Below are 18,233 nucleotides of genomic sequence, written 5' to 3'. Positions count from 1 at the left end.
CCACTACAAAGTAAACTGCTGATTAAGAAAGCAACAATCATTCACATACAGATCCAAGAATCAAGCAGCTGACTGGTCAATAAATATATTATATAGCCTAACTTATTTGAGAATAAGCATACTCAATGGAAAGGTTTCTGCCATTTAATCACCAAATACAGCTAAAATCAATATCTAACTATTCTAACCCTTACCTCTTTGTTGATCAAATACACAAGACTTGTCCCTATTTTTCTCTTGAGCCCAAACCTTAACCGTTCCAAGAACCAGAATTTTGGTTACATTTCACAAGGCCATTCGACCAAATTAAACATAGAGGAGAGAAAATCACTCACCTTTCTTTGCTTGTGGTGGTAGTTGTGTTAAAAGAAATTGAATAAACTGAAAAAAATGGAGCAAGAGAATTATCAGAATTTTGAATTAGAGGAGAAAAGAAAGAAGATGAAGTTGCTGTCCTCACCTAGCAAAGAAACTCGAAGAACAGTTGGGTGAGTGGAACGCAGCTCCCTCTTAAGCTTCAGTCAGCTCCCTCCTTGGCCATCATTCTCTTTCTCTTGGTGCTATGATTGATGAAGAGCCAAAAACTTGAAGAACGCTCCTGTTTTTGCTCCCTGGTGCTTTGGTTATTCCTCTGTTCCTTACCCTCTCTCTCTACTGTCTGTGAATTCATGAGGGAGACAGACGGAGACACAATGTTATGTTATGATTTGTGAATTCATGAAATAATAAGTATAATTTAGCAAATTAAGTCAAGTCACAAGATTCCTCGCCTCAAGCCTTGGATTCGCTACGGGCAATTCTTTATCTGCAGAACATATTTGACTATATGCTTAATAAGATCAGCATCACCCCTAGCATAATATGAAAATAAACCAGAATTAAAAAGCATACTAGATATACTTATTCTTTTGCTAAAAAAAATCTAAATTGGAGAGAATAAGAGTTTCACACACAACTCAACTGCCATATTAAACCAACTGACTTATTTTTAATTGAAATAATAATTTTTGTATTTTATAAAAAACCGGGAGAACTTCCTGTCCTTTTTATTTCCTGGTCTCTAATATCTTGACCAATTCATACAAGCACCACTCGCTGGAAGCATAGTCCTATGAGAAAACAACAATAGATACATGTGAACTTTCAATAGCCTTTGAGAGTGAAGGCCCTATGCTTTGCCCCTTTGGGAGATCCTCATCTATGAACACTTTGACTTGCTGTTCGTTGTTCAAAGCTTCACGGAGATGAATCACGAAGTTGGTGCGCGTGTCGTTGCCCCTAAAGAGAGGAAGTGTCAAGTCAAAGAGTGATCCAGCTGACCCAAGAAAGGAAATGAGCTCAGATTCAATGTAAGGTCCATGCTGATGCACGTGTGGATAAAGATCGCACGAGGCAAAACCTGCATAGCAGTTATATTGGCCGGCTAGCCAAGATTCGCGGAATGGAGCTTGGCTGACGACATAGGATCCAAGAACTAGTTAGTTGGTTAGTATAAATAGGACTCGGTCTCCTCCCACATTCTCGGATTTATGTTTTTCTTTCTAGCCTTCTTTTGTTTTTCATTTCACTCTATATATTTAGTATGCTTTTTTTTTAAAAAAAAGAATAGTTTAACAAGATTACGATTTTCTTCTAAGGATTTATGGTGATCATTACCAAGTTGCTGAGTACCCCTCTTGGCATTAATCATATAGTAAAGGTAATCATGAAGAGTGAGTTTCGGACAGTTTCTTGTTTTGAAATTTAATCAATTCAATTTTAACCAAACAATAGTTATGCACATATATCATTAACCAACACAGCAAAAAGCAGAATAAAATTGCCACCCTATTTCCACAAAAGTGTAACATACTGTGGTTTGATCCGTGGATTAATAACTTTTTCAAAATAGTAAACACCAACACCAATTTCGTTCCATTGATGTAGAAAACCTTTACCTCATGAGCCAACAATGTTCCTTCAAGTTATAGTTTAGCAAATTTCCCTCCAATTGTTAATAATAAGCTATGGGTTTGAAAAAAGCTGAAATGTAGGAATAGACCATCATTTCAAGAATCATTAGAGCTAACTCAACTCAATGGTGGAGATTAATTAGCCACTTACAACATTCTTGCATTGTGCTCCACATGAGGTTTATATTGAACTATCACAACAAAGTTCATGTCATAACAATTTTTTCAAATCTAGCACAAACCCTCATGCCAATAACTCACAGAACAAACAGAGTTCAGCAAAAAAATAAATAAATAACAAATAAAAAAATCAAACACAAACAATTTTAAACCACAGGTTCTAGCAGAAAGCCAATTACCGCACTAACAGTTTAAAAGAAAAAAAAGTATCAAAGAGAAACATTTAATCAAGTACAAAAACTTTCAAAACAAAAAGTGTTTCAATATTATACACATATCACATTAAATCATTCACCTATTCAAGAAATCAACTTCAGTCTCAGAAAAGAATTACCATAAGAATCAGCAACTGAGGGAAAAATTGTAGTTTTAGTCAAAAGGGGTATAAGTAACTATAATGTCCCCATTTTTATAGATGAATACCTAGATTTCTACAATGGAGATGTCAAACAATCAGATTTCTACAACTGAGGCATCCTAAACCCAATTCATACCTGAAGTAGAAGATCTTGTGCTTGAAAAAGATGAAGAAGTTGCAGAAGACAAATTAAACTCTCTTTGGGGTTATTGCTGAGAAGCACCTGAGATAATATTTATTCTGATGAGGACACCATAAAACTAGCAAGGAATCAGACAAGCTTTTAAATATATCAGTATATCAATATTTTAATAAATTTTAATTATTAATTTTAATTATATATATTATAGCTTAAATAACATAGTCTTTTTATATTTATTGGTATTTACAAGGTTATTGCCTTTGTTGAAGGCTCACCTGATATGGCTACATAAACAGGATTGTATATGATTGGTTTTCATGTTAATCAGATTTATTCTTTCAATTCAATTTACAATTCAGCTCACCTTTCTTCTTCCTCTTTTAATTCTTTACATTCTTCACACCATTTCTGTTTCTGGATAACCAAGAAACCGTTCAAACTACAAGAACTCTGTTAGAAATAAGAAGCTGAAAACAGGAAGCTGAAAACAGAGAAACGGAAGCCAACTTATTCATTGAGAAATCACAGAAACAAAAGCTTATTAACGCTGCATTTGGATTTAGTCTCAGAAACAAAAATACAGAGAAAATAGACAAGCTGTATATTAAATCACAGTTCACAAACCCTAAAATACCACACATCTTCATCAACAACAGCATGCATGTTATCAAATTACAGTTCACAAACCCATATTTCAGAGATTAAAAGCCCCAAATTAAAACCCCTAAAATAGGAACCCTAAGCCACTGATCAATTTCAGAAGCAAATAGAAATCAATACATACCTATTCAATGATGTGAGCACAGCGAAGACGATGATGAGAAGCACGGAGATGACGATGGTGAGAGCGGCGCAGCAACGATGGTGAGGGCGGCACAGCGACGATCAGTGCAAGCGATGGCGAAGGAGTGATGATGGTCAATGTGGAGAGTAGTGCAGGTGAGTCGTGAGTGGGAGGCGACGACTCTCAATGGCGAGAGTGAGAGGGTTTCCGCTTGTAGTGAGAGGGTCAATGGCGAGAGTGAAGAAAGTGAGTGGGGGGCGACGATGGTGAGCTATCGAGGGTGACTGAGCTATCGAGGGTTTACGAGGATGGAGGTGATTGAGCTATCGAAGGTGACTGAGACTCAAGAAGTTTGCTAAGTTTTACTAAGTGTTAAGGTCATCACTCATCAGTTTGCTTCAGGAAAAACAAGGAAAAAAATTACTAAGTGTTAAGTTTTTGGCTCTAGAGACATTAGGCATCACTTTTAAAACGCACCCAAAACTTAACAAATAGGCTATCCTTTAAAAGCGTCTCCTTTGATACGAAAAGCGAACCTATAGATATCAACCTACGGCTACGCTTTATAAGTGATATCTTTAATACCTAAGGCTACGCTTTTTAAATGATGCCGCATTTGTGTATCCTTTTCTCTTATAAAAAGGCAACACGGAGAAAAGCAATAGGCTATGCTTTTCAAATGTAGCCTAAAAAAAGTGTGGCTGAATGGGTATTTTTCTTGTAGTGCGTGCACCAGTAACTTAGAGGACGGTGTTGTGCTTTCGGCGGGTAACTCAGTAATTGTTTGGAGAAGATGAGAATGGTGTGGGGGAGCTGAGTTAGGCTTAGTGAGGGTAACTCAGGAACTATGTTATTTTATTAAATTAGTGACCGATTTAGTGACTAATTAGTTTATAACATTATTTTTTAGTTGGTTGCTGAAATTGGTTGCTTTCTTAATAATTAGCAACGGATTTAGAGATCATAGTCTTAGCGACTGAATTAGTGACCAAACAATTTTCATCCTATTTCTCTATTGGTTGCAAATATCGGTCGCTAAATTAAAAAATAACGACCGATTTTGTGACCGAGAATCATAAAGACGTTACTTCTCTTGTTTTGGTTGCTAATTCGATTACTAAATTAGAAAATAGCAACCGATTTAGCAACCAAATTTATTCTAGTTGTATAATAAACTTATCGGTCGTTAATTCGGCTGCTATTAGTGACCGATTTTATTAGACGCTAAAAGTGGTCGCTAGCTTAACAATTAGCAACCGATTTAGTGACCATTTTTTTAGCAAATGAATTAGCGACCAAATAATTTTTCGCCCTATTTTTCTATCAGTTGCAAAATAGGTCGCTAAATTAAAAATAGCGACTGTTTTGTGACCAAGAATTCCAAAGAAGTTAGTTCTCTTGATTTGGTTGCTAATTCGGTTGCTAAATTAAAAAATAGTAACCGATTTAGCGACCACCATTATTCTGGTTGTATAATAAACTTATCGGTTACTAATTCTGTAGTTATTAGTGACCGATTTTGTGGGTCGTTAGAATCAGCCGCTGAATATAATTTAGCAACCAATTTTTTTCTGGTTCAAGAAATTCTATATCGGTTGCTAAATCAGTCGCTATTAGCAACCAATTTTTTCAGTCGCTAAAATTAGTCACTATTGTGGTAATTTCTTGTAGTAAACCTTTAGAAGAATGTTACTACAACTCTTTAGTAACATAGAATATATTTAACATTTGTTAAAATGTTACTAATATACATAGGTAATAGTTTAATATGATTTGGTAACATTTTTTAAATATTAGTAAAAGTCAAGTATGTAGTAGTAATTTATTGTTTTTGGCTATACTTAGGTGGATACTACAATGAAGACTTTATAATTGTCTTCATGTAAAAATATTTTCTTTTGACCCTTGGATGAATGATTGTATGATTAGATTTTGACATGATATAAAAGTGTTACTTGTCTTTGTTTAAAATATGACTAGATAAATAAATCACACTTTTAAATAAAGCATCTACATAAAAAAATATTTTTGTCATCTTTATTTGAGTAGTTGCCATACTTTTAATCATCAACTCAATTCTTTTAATTTAGTAATTCAACAACATATGTTAGTCTATACTTTTAAATATTGATGACTAATTGATAGTCGAAAATAATAAATTTTGATAACTCTCTCGCATTTTTTTTCAATATTCGTGTCACTTGTTGTAACCAGTGGCGGAGCTTAGTTCAGACAAGGGGGCATGGCCCCCCAAACTTTTTATAAAAAATTAGTAGTACTTTTTTAAAAGATAAAAAATAATTCAATTGGTTTAAATACTTTATTATGACTTAAAGTACCCAATAAGTTCAATAAGCAACACTCTTTTTACTTTTAAGTTCAAATATAAAAAAATAAATATTTTTTATTTATTTAATTTAATATTATTTTATATTTTACTATTTATTTAATTTAATTTTTTATATGATAAAAAATAATAAAATATTCAATAAGTATTAATATTATTGTATTTGTATAAATTGATAAAAAAATTTCAATAAATATTATAAATTTTAATATTTGTCCTTCTAACTTCTTCCTTACATATTCTATAGGATATATATTCAAATTTTTATATAAAATAATAATAAAAATCAAAGAATTGATGCATTTTTTAAGAGAAATGATAATATTTAAGAAGGAGAACATATAATTTTTATAATATTAACACTTGTAGTTCTTCTACTTTAATGAATCACAAAAAAAGTGAGATACAACCTTCAAAAGTTTAAAAAATTACATCTGATGAGTTTGACCTTAATTTTTTGGAACGAAGCCCTAAAAAAGGGGATTTAAATTTGGCAATATCACCAAAACTAGAAAGATGAGATTAGACGAGCTTATCTTAAATGGGGTCTATATCAAAAGTATTTTAACAATTATCTTCTATGTGGCCCCCAAAATTTTGTTTCAAGTTATCAAAAGTATTTTAACAATTATCTTCTATGTGGCCTCCAAAATTTTGTTTCAAGTTCCGCCACTGCTTGTAACTATCCACGTTTTACTGTCGCTTGACCAGCAGCGCGCTCTCCCCCTCTTCCCCCACTAAAATTTTGGTATGTGGTTGGATTTTAGAAAATTTAGTAAAATCTTGTAGAAGTCCACGATTTGGTAGGACGACGGTTTTAAAAAAAATTATAGCGCGGGTTTTATGAATAAACCTCTAATACTGAGTCATATATGTATCACAAATTATATACGTTAAAAAAAGGACAAATATCTGTCAAAAGTTAGTTTAGAAATATTGAGTAATTTAGTTTCTCATATCTTATTTACTGGTATTAGTATAAAAAATAACAACAGATAAAATAAGACATAAAATGAATCATAGCTAGTATATAAGTTATATATATAACTATTTACCAATTTCATATTTCTCCCGTTGAAGAGGCTAGGGTAGCCGCCAGTACTCCAACTATTGGTCTACTATATAATTAATACATATATGGATCATCAGTTGAAAGAAAGCAAAAACAAAGGTCGCAGACACTCACAGACACTCAGAGTACATCAATTATTTATATCTTTCTAGGTACTTCCGCAAATACGACGTATTACCATTACATATGTATCACAAACGATCACACATACATACATACATAAATAGAAAAAGTATAACTATAATATAAGCTAATTAAACCAACTCTTTTTTTTTATTTTAAAATTTTAAAAATTAAGATAATAGGAGGTTATTTTTCATTTTGTTTTATAACAAACTTGTTTTTCAACTAGTTAATTAGATATGGCTTCACTCCTAATTGATTTTTTAGCGAAACTGATATAAATATTACATATCATGTATTATTCTCAGTGTCCAGAAATGTTAACGTTCCTAACGTGATGGTTCACAGTTCTATGGTGCTTGGGAACCGTAACAGTAAGAACCCCTTTATCCATATAAGCCTTAACATGGTCAACGTTGGCGTTTTGAGGCAACATCACACGCTGAACGAAGTGGCCACTTGACATCTCAACAACGTGCCAACCTCCTCTTTGTTCTTGCTTCTCCACGCTTCTCTCACAAACTATGCATAGAACCTTATCATCATCCACTTCCACCCTCACGTCCGATCGCCGCAGCCCCGGAAGCTGCGCCTTAAACACGTACGCTTCTGGGGTCTCCTTCTTCTCTATTTGTGTGTTCACAACTGGTGATGGCTGCCCTGGAAAGCCAGTCATCGCCATATGTGATGTGCCACCGGTTATGGTGGTTCCATAACCGCCATAGCCGTAGTCTTGGTGGTAATTAGGTTCCCATGTTTGGTGGGGACTGTGTAGTAGTGGTGGTGGTGGTTCATGTCTCCGTCCAAAGAAGCTACTAGACATGATCTGGTGCTACTGTTATTAGTTTTATTTTGTGTTTGATATATGGTGGTGTTATATTGATGGAGCTGAATTGGTTATGATTTTTAGTTGCTTTAGTGTGTGAAGAAGAAGCTCTTATTTATAGAACAAATTAATAAGATGGTTTAATATTTATGAGGTATGATGCATGACGCATTAGATAGGGTTTTGTCACTAATTCCATAGAGAATCCACTTTGTGAGTTTGTGGTAAGTTCGAATAACATAGTGACAATAAAGACATATTTAAAATTAAAATGTTGCAGAATATAATATATGGTGCCTAACTATGGTATAATAGCTTTTTTTTTTCTATTTGAGGTCATTATGTTCGACTTAGATAAGAAAAATTATTTAATTTTGATAACATATATATATAACTAGAGTATTAAAACGCAGAGATTGAAGTTTTAAACAAATAAATAAATATAGAATTTAGTATATGATTTTATACAATTTTGTATGAAAACAAATAAGATAAATATAAATTAACTATCTGCGGTTTATCGTAAGCTGATCAAAAGAATCAGATTGAGTTTTGTCATTTCAATAGAGAATCCACTTTGAAATAAGATGGAACAATAGGAACAGTCACAAAAGCATATTACACAGAGAGAAAGAAGAAAAAATGTTTCAGACTATATGATAAGATATGGCTGGCAGCACTATGAAGCTTCCTTTCTAAGGTTCATAATTGATTCCATGCACTGACAAAGCTGTTCCAAATTCTGATCCTGTGCAAAACTCTACAGTTTCTTGTTTAACATTGGTGGATTATACCGTGAACCTCTTGTTTAGTTTAGTTGTAGAGGAATGCTAGGGCCAGCAATTTTTATGATTTGTAGCCATCAAATAATCATCAATGATGGTTTTAATGGTGTGAGATTGGTGTGAGATTTTATCTAAATGACTCATTTTTCTTTGCTGGTTACATGCTGGCCAGAATTTAACAAGATTGCTGGCCCCTAGACTTTTTCTTATTGGTATGTTGGCTAGTGTAATCATTATAGATTTACCGATTTTTGCTGGTTTATTGATGTCCTTGTTTTTTTCATGGAAAAATGTTAGAAAATTAGTAAAATTTATTATTTTTATTTGCAGTTAATTAATAATATTTAAAAGTATGGGTTAAAAGTATTTTATTATTTTATTAGGTTAAAAAAATTAGACCAATGTCTAAAAATACTAACAAAAAATAATAAATTATATTGATTCTTGAACCTTTTCTTTTTATTGGAACGAACACTCAATTTTTTTCTAATTATTTTAATAATTGTGATCTTTTACAATTTAACATCTTTTCTCACATTTTTTTGTTTGATTCTACTTAAAAAACAGATGATAAAAAATTATACTTTACGAGAATAATATAAAAAAATTTATTAGATAATTAATTAAAATACTAGCCAACTATAGTCAATTAGTATATGGACTGCATAAAAAGCCTAACAAGGAGGAGAAAAAACACACCTAAATCTACACATTGCAGTCCAAAAATGCGCCGTTTACAATCTTTCGTCGCTCAGAAGTTGCCCGCACCGCCCACCACCGTTCGTCGCTCAGAATCGTCCGCCCACCCCCTTCCGTTGAGTCTTTTTTTTTTTGAGTTTTCTCTTTGGAGGGAACAGGGAACGTGAATTCAAATTATCATGAGAAACATTCAAAATCAAATAAAAACAAGCATTTGAAATCTTTGTAAAACGAATATCCAAAACCTAATAAAAAGACATCTAAAACGTAACGAAAAGACACATCTAAAATCTAACAAAAAAAAAGATATCAAAAATCATTTTAAAAAATTTAAAATCTAACAAATGAGACATTCAAAACTATTGGAAAAAGAACATTCAAAAACTAAGAAAAGAAATATTTAAAACTATTAAAAATAATTCAAAACCTAAAAAGAAGACACGTATAAAAACTTCTAAAACATGTAAAAAAGTCGCATCCGAAATATGAGAAAAAGAAATATCCAAAACAAGCAAAAAAATCATCCAAAACTAAAAGAAGGACTTTGAGGTGATAGAGGAAGAGGGAGCGGCATCACGACAGGACAAAAGGAGATGGAGGAAGAGGGAGCGGCTTAACAACGAGAATGGTTGGAGGAGAGGATGCGGCGTTGTTGCAAGAAGAGTTGGGAAAGGGTGGAAGGGACGGCGACGCGGCAAGAAGGGTTGAAGGGAGAGCCGCGACATCGAGGTGAGAGGAGTTAGAGAAGAATGTCGTGATGTGAGGGGGTGGAATGGGAGAGCCCGTGTATTTTGAGAGCAAACCTAGTTTTTTAAAATTTAAAATCCAAATTTTTTGAAAAATTGGCACTACCTGGCTACATTTAGAGATGGACCTATACTTTCTCAAAAAAAAATTTAAGAACATCCATTACCTTTTTTATGCCTACATTGTTGCAAATTAATTTTGTTCCCATTAATATTCTAAAATTGTATAACGTTTAAAATGGTGGAGTGACACTACAATTGCCTCGTTTTGGGGCTAACCTATTTTGATTTAGAAATATAAAAAAGGGCTAAACTAATTTCTATTGTTATTTAACAAAAGAATCATATTATTTTAAAATACTTTTATTAGGAGTTAAATTTTTTTTTTTACAAAGATTGTCTTGTCCTTCAAAAAAATGGACAGAATCAATGCAAGTTGAATGCTTACTCGACTAACTAAATATATTTTATTTAATGCAGAAAATGGAAGCAATCATTACTAGAAAACTATTTATTACAAATGGATATTTTCGACAGATTTTATTCTACAGAAATACAGAAAAATTTTGCGAGAAAATTTCTGTCGAAAACGAAAGAAAATGAATTAGCATAAGTTACAGACGAAAAAGAGAATCTGTTGATAATTCTATCAAAAAGACTAATTTTTTTGTAAAAAATAGTTACCGACGAAAAATCTGTCTGTATTTAAATGAACAAAAATATTGTGTTTTGTTAAATTATTAAAGATAGAAAATTTATCTGTAGTTTAAAATATGCTGTCAGAAAAATTGAGTTAAACTTAGCATTGCCCCCACCCTATCGAGCTCCATTTACACCATACAAATCAAACGAGCTTATTCCTCTCTCTGTCAACGAGCTACTTCTTCTCTCCACCGTTGCCACTGCCGCCGCTGCTCGCATTGCACGAGCCCCCTCCGCAGCCGCTCTTGTCGCATCTGTTCCCTTCATCGCCGTCGTCGCAGAGCTATCTCCGCCGCCGCTCTAATCCAAAGACTAATTTTGTGATTCTGTTGCTTGGAGGTTAGATTTTCAATTTCATGCAATTAATTCTTCTTTTCAATTTCATGGAATGGTTTGATATAATTCAGCAAGATATATGCTGTTCATAATCTCTGACTTGTTTGTAATTCCTCTTTTCAATTTCATGGAATGGTGTGATATATGCTATAGTTGTCTAACGCAGAAATTTAATTCAGTTAATACTAGTTTGGATTCATCAATTTCAGCTTTCTGCTATCTCTTGTTCAGCAGTTAGTTCCTTCGGCATTTTGTTCCTTTCGTTGTTCTTGTTCTACAATTTAATAATGGTGATTGATGATTCTGTTATGTTAATTTTTGCAGGAGCTTAATATAGCAAGGGATAGGGTAAGCATTTGCAATGACTTCATCACTGTACTCTTAATTTCAGAAATGTAAATTATTTTGTTAATTTCGATTTGATGCATTTTGTTTCAGATAAAAATATTGCAACATGAGATTTCATGCAAATCTGCTTTAATAAAAGCAAATGCCCTAAAAGCTAGTAGTAACAAAGATGGGGACACAACAACTTTACAGCTATCATAATGCATAGAAAGAGATCATTGTCATATTCCCCTCTGCAATGATACAAACCAATCTGTCTTCATGTATCTCTTGTTCTAATCTTTGTTTTCCTTCTGCCACATTAATGGATTGATGCCAATTTACAATTGAAAATTTGACCATATTTCTTGTAGTCTTGTAGACCTCTTCTTTTAGTTTTAATTGAATGAAATTACCATAGCTAAAGAATAATCTAATTCAGGGGAACTCCTTTGTCAACAACAATATGGATCATGTTATTGAATAAAAAACAACAATATAAATTTTGTGATTTTTAGCCTAGTAAGTGCATGCATTTGAGTTCTCTTTTATTAGCTTATTCCTTTTGGTGTTGGTATGCAATTACAATTTTTTCCCTTTCTTTTCTGCAGGTCTATTAATCAGATACATAGTAATCCTGTAATATTAAAGTTCATGCCTTCAGTTGCCATTATCGTTTTTGTAACATGTCAGATAAGGAAATTGCTTTTCCAGGTTACACTGTAGTTATTCTATTCTTCATATTTATATTAACTGATTCAGGGCTATTAGTATGCAAGTCTAATTTGCTTACTTTATTTTGCAGAGGAGTGATAACAGTTGGAAGAAAAGTAAAACACATTATATAGTAGCTTCTTACCTTCGGCCATTACTTTTATGGACTGGAGCAATACTCTTTTGCAGGTTTCGTTGTTATAGCATATTAAAATTTATCAGAAGATGAATAATTTATATCTTTCTATATGCATCAATTTTCTGCATAGTGAATATTTATTTAATTTCAGAGCATTACAACTAGTAATTCTACCTACAGAAACTAGCCAGGTTATAAAGGAACGACTTCTGCATTTTGTAAGATCATTGTCAACTGTTCTGACCTTTGCCTATTGTTTATCAAGGTATGCCGATTCCCTTGATTTTGTCATGATCTATTAATACTGCTGAACAATTTGATCACTATTCACTTAATAATGCACCTAATCACTTCCAGTAGAAATAACTTGTGCTTAACTGCATATGCCCATTGGGGTTTTCTCTATTGGACTATTAAACTGTATGTTTTCCAAGATATCAGTGCTGTCAGCTTGAGTTCCTCAATGTGATTTTTTTTTCAAAATAATTTTTTACTATGTTTTGCTTTGATAAAACTAATCATGCAATATGCAGTGTGATTCAGCAAACGCAGAAATTCTTATCTGAGAGCACTGATCCAAGTGAGACGAGAAATGTATTTATTCTTTGTGTTCTGTGAAGGATACTACCATGTTAGTCTTGTTTGAAGTTTGAAAATGGAAAAACTACAATCTAGTTTCCAATTTTTACCTGTCAACTTCATAAATTTAATATACTTATTGTTGAAGCTTGGTTTCCCGTAGTTGGGGAATACGTTTTCCCTGCTATACCATGTTCTATTATATTTAGAATTCAGCATCCTTGCTCTCTCTCAGTTTGTTTTACACATTGATAGCAATTCACAATTCTAGTATGTCTTTTTTATGTTAATTGGTTTGGTTAAAAGAATTCATTCTGGCTGTGTACATGTATTTAAATGATATGATAATGAAAACTAGGCTGCTTGCAACTTAAATTTGTTGATGTTGATTGTTAAAAACTAAAAAGCCAGATTGTGGTGATTTGTTGGTTACTAGTAACATATTAATTGTGGCTCAATTTCTAATGTATATAATAAATTTCTTATTTTTACCAGATGGGATTCCAATTTGCAGGAAAAGCTATCTATTCGGCCGTATGGACCTTTTCACCGTTCATTGAATTGCTAGGCTTCTCTACATAGAGATGGGTTACTGCTGGAGGTCTTGGAATAGTTTTGTTGACTCTTGCTGGTTGTGAGGGGGGAACTGTTGTGCTTCTGATCTTTTGATTCCATTATATTTTGGCGCACATTCACATAAAATGTTGTGTATTTTAGATATTTACAAATTTCCTTTCAAGTGCGATGATCCATGGAACTCGTCCTTTTGTGATTAATGAGTGGATTCAAACAAAGATTGAAGGATATGAAGTTTCTGGTACCGTTAAGGTGGGTTAAATTACACATTTTTAAGTATTGACTGTGGTATATATATATATATATATAAGGAAATTACAAAATATTGTATACTGTTTGTGTTTTGGGATATCTTTGAGGCTCTTTTGGCCACTAGTGTTTTCTCTTTATGTAGTATTTTGGCTGGTGGTCACCTACTATTGTAAGAGGTGAAGATGGTGAAGCTGTGCACATTCCAAACCACAAATTCACAGTGAATGTCGTGTGAAACCTCACTCAGAAAACACATTGGCGAATCAAAACCCATTTAGCCATTAGTCATTTGGATGTAAAGAAGATTAATGTGAGCAGTAGTTATGTAGTTTCTATCCAACTGGCTTTAGTTTGCTACATAGGATTTTGTGATGTCTCCCTATGCTAAATGGATTAGTTCTTCTGCAGAAAATTGTTGCCGATATGCGACAAGTACTAGCAAAAAATCCTCAAGTTGAGCAGCAGAGGTTGCACAGGAGGGTGTTTCTTGACAATATAAATCCTGAAAATCAGGCCCTTTTGGTTTGTATAAAGTGCTTAAATTATATTGCAAATTGGTGGTTCTGTTTTCTAATGAATTGCTAATTATAGTCATGATACCATAAGCATAAACAAAATTATTGTAAAAAATTATTTTTAGCAATTTTTGGTGTATTATTCTGACTTTGGTTTTCTTCATATAGAAGATTAGTTTGAGATTACACTTTAAACATTTTATGATTAGATGCCTAGGATATTTATTTTCAATGATATAATACATCTCTTTTTCCATGATTTTCATATATTGGTGTCATGTTTCGTCAAGACCTCACATTTTGAAGAATATTTATATGTTAAGGTAATAACATGCCTTGTTTATCTACAATGTGATGTCTAATTTTTGTGATATTGCTCTAGGATTTAATTGATTTTCTATTTACAAAACAACAACAAAGCCTTGTCCCACTAAGTGGGGTTGGCTACATGAATCAAACGATGCCATTGTGCTCTGTCATGTATCATGTCTACAGAGAGACCGTTTACATATAGATCTCGTTTGACCACCTCATGGATGGTCTTCTTAGGTCTTCGTCTGCCTTTCACCCCTTGTCCATCTTCCATCTCATCCACCTTCTTGACTGGATGTTCTATCGGTCTTTTTCTCACATGTCCAAACCACCTGAGATGCGATTCAACCCTCTTTTCCACAATGGGTGCTACTCCAACTCTCTCCCTTATATCTTCGTTCCTTATTTTATCCAATCGCGTATGACCACTCATCCATCTCAACATCTTCATCTCTGCCACACTCAGCTTATGTTCGTGCTCCCCTTTAGCTGCCCAACACTCCGTACCATAAAGCATAGTCGGTCTTATAGCGGTGCGATAGAATTTACCTTTAAGTTTTAAAGGCATTTGTTGTCGCATATAAAACCAGATGCACTCCACCATTTTGACTAACCTGCTTAGATCCTATGATTTACATCCTGTTCAATCTCTCCATTATCCTGTATGATGCACCCAAGATACTTAAAACTTTTAACTTTTCGTAGGATGTTTTCTCCAATCTTCACCTCTATATTAGGGTTTTCCCTTCTCAGACTGAACTTACATTCCATATATTTCGTCTTGCTACGGCTTATGCGCAGACCATACACTTCTAGAGATTCTCTCCATAACTCCAACTTCTTATTTAGGTCTTCCATTGACTCTCCCATAAGGACGATATCATCAGCAAAAAGCATGCACCATGGCACATGCTCTTGGATGTGCTCAGTGAGTACTTCCAAGACTAATGTGAAAAGGTATGGACTTAAGGATGATCCCTGGTGTAATCCTATACCAATAGGAAATTCCTCTGTCATACCACCTTGAGTCTTCACACTAGTTGTGACCCCATCATAAATGTCTTTAGTTGCACGAATATATGCAATCTTTACTCTCCTCTTTCCTAAAACCTTCCATAAGACCTCCCTTACCCTTTTTCCAAATCAATAAACACCATATGTAGATCCCTTTTATTACTACGATACCTCTACATCATCCTTCTTAATAGGTATATCGCTTCAGTGGTATATCTGCCTGGCATAAATCCAAATTGATTCTCTGTTACTTGTGTCTCTATTCTCAATCTCTGTTCTGTCACCCTTTCCCATAACTTCATGGTATGACTCATAAGCTTGATTCCTCTATAGTTTCTGCAACTTTGTATATCCCTCTTATTCTTGTAGATAGGTACCAAGGTACTCTTTCTCTACTCATCAGGCATCTTCTTTGACCTTAAAATATCATTAAAAAGCTTGGTTAACTAATTGATGCCTTTTTCTCCAAGACCCTTCCAAACCTCAATCAGGATATTATCAGGTCCTACTGCCCTGCCATTTTTCATCTGCTTTAGAGCCTCTTTTACCTCGAAGTCTCGAAACCTTTGATAGTAGTCAAATTTTTTATCTTCTTCCCTTGTGCATAACCGACCAAGGCTTGGAAGAGTCTTCTGTCCCTCATTAAATAACTCGTAGAAGTAGCTCTCCCACCTTTCATTAATCTTCTCCTCTTGAGCCAACATCTCTCCATCCTTATCCTTTATGCACTTAACCTGATCCAAATCTCTCGTTCTTCTTTCACGGATTTTTGTGATTCTATATATACCTTTTTCTCCTTCTTTTGTGCCCAAAGACTGGTAGAGACCCTCATATGCTCTTGTTCTTGCTTCACTTATAGCCACTTTTGTCTCTTTCTTAGCCGCCTTACATTTTTCCCAGTTATTTGCGTTGCGGCATAAAGACCACTCTTTAAAGCACTTCCTTTTTATCTTTATCTTTTCTTGTACACTCGCATTCCACCACCAGGACTCCATGTCTCTTGGTCCTATTCCTTTAGATTCACCAAAGCTTTCTTTTGTTGTTCTTCTAATAACTTCTGCTATCTTCCTCCACATCTCTTCCGCGCTTCCATTCCCATCCCCCTTTGCCTCTTCTTCTACCCGTCTTAGGAAGCTTCTTTGTTCTTTACCTTTCATCCGCCACTACCTCGTCCTTGGGTTCTTCGTATGATGTCTTTTCCTCAACTTTTGCTCAACGCGAAAATCTATGACGAGCACCCTATGTTGTGTTGTCAAACTCTCTCCCGGGATAATTTTACAATTAATGCAAAATTTCCGGTAGACTCTCCTCAACAAGAAGAAGTCGATTTGAGAGCTTATCATGCCACTCTTATAGGTTATAACATGTTCGTCTCTCTTTTTAAAACATGTATTTGCGATGAGAAGATCAAAGGTTGAGGAAAAGTCCAAAATAGTTTTACCCTTGGCATTGATCACCCCAAAACCATGGCCTCGTGAATATTCCCATATCTAATCACTTCTTTCTCGACATGGCTATTTAAATCTCCTCCTAAGAAAATCTTCTCTTCCAAAGGTATGTCTTAAACCAATCTCTCTAGATCCTCCCAAAACCATATCCTGTGTTGTTCGTCCGAACCCACTTGCGGTGCATAGGTGCTAATCACATGGAAAACACCTCCCTCCACCACAAGTTTGATAGAGATGATCCGATCTTCCACCCTCTTGACATCCACTACGTCCTTCTTCCAGTGCTTATCCACAATTATTCCAACCCCATTCCTATTCTTCACCTTTCCTGTATACCACATTTTGAAACCAGAAGTATTCAACTTCCTAGCCTTCGCACCAACCCATTTTGTTTCTTGTAGGCACATAATGTTAATTTTCCTCCTTGTCATGGTGTCCACCACCTCCATGGACTTTCCTATTAGAGTGCCTATGTTCCATGTCCCAAATCTCAACCTTCTGTCGCTCCGACCTTTACCTTTTACTTTGTGAACTAGCTTATTTACCTTTGTCCGTTCATGAAAACGCGAGAACCCTTACTCATTTAACACTACATCCGGGCACCGATGCAGCGGCTCTTGCTCATTTGACACCGTACTCGAGTCATACAGCGCGTTACTTCCGGGCAACAACCTAGCTTTAGCGCAATAATGTCTTTGATTCATGTCATGGAGATTCGACTATATTTTTATGTTGGTTGTTGAAGACCTAACACAACCCTCCTCCTTTATCTGGGCTTGGGACCGGCTATGTACCGCAAGTATTACATAGGCGGAGTTTAAACTGATTTTTTATTTACCAGGAGAAAAAATGTTGATCTTCCAACTTTTAATTCTGTGATTAGGAAGCTATACTGTTGGATCTTCTTAGAGTTATTGGTCATTGGTTTTGCTTACTATTGAATGGTAGACAAATGAAATGACACAAGAGTAGTCTATTGAATTATGCCATCTTTTTTCTCCACAACTTACACCTTGAGTGCGAGATTTCTTTTGTAAGTTGTTAAGCACAGTGAAATCCTTTTATTTTATATATTTTTGAATGATATTTTGCTTGGAGATTTCAAAGTCCAACATCTGTTTGTTTCTGCTGAATTTTCCTCCTCTTTTAAAGATATCATTATTTTCTTCAAATTGTGTTTTTACATGTCAGAATCTCCCCCATGATGTCTACAAGCTTCTAGTAGTGCCCTCGCCAATATGTGGTGTTCTTGTAATTGGAGCTAACACTATTCATTATCATAGTCAGATAAGTGTATTGCTTTAA

General features: G+C 34.4%; 1 pseudogene; it reads left to right on the top strand.

Moving 5' to 3' along the window:
* The first annotated feature begins 12,004 nt into the window (after positions 1-12,004).
* Positions 12,005-17,889, top strand: LOC112742728 (mechanosensitive ion channel protein 2, chloroplastic-like; annotated as a pseudogene).
* Positions 17,890-18,233: the final 344 nt, after the last annotated feature.

The sequence above is a fragment of the Arachis hypogaea genome, chromosome 14 (assembly GCF_003086295.3).
Source record: "Arachis hypogaea cultivar Tifrunner chromosome 14, arahy.Tifrunner.gnm2.J5K5, whole genome shotgun sequence".
Taxonomy (NCBI): domain Eukaryota; kingdom Viridiplantae; phylum Streptophyta; class Magnoliopsida; order Fabales; family Fabaceae; genus Arachis; species Arachis hypogaea.
Note: the sequence above shows the minus strand (reverse complement) of the source record. Positions and strands in the feature narration are given on the sequence as shown.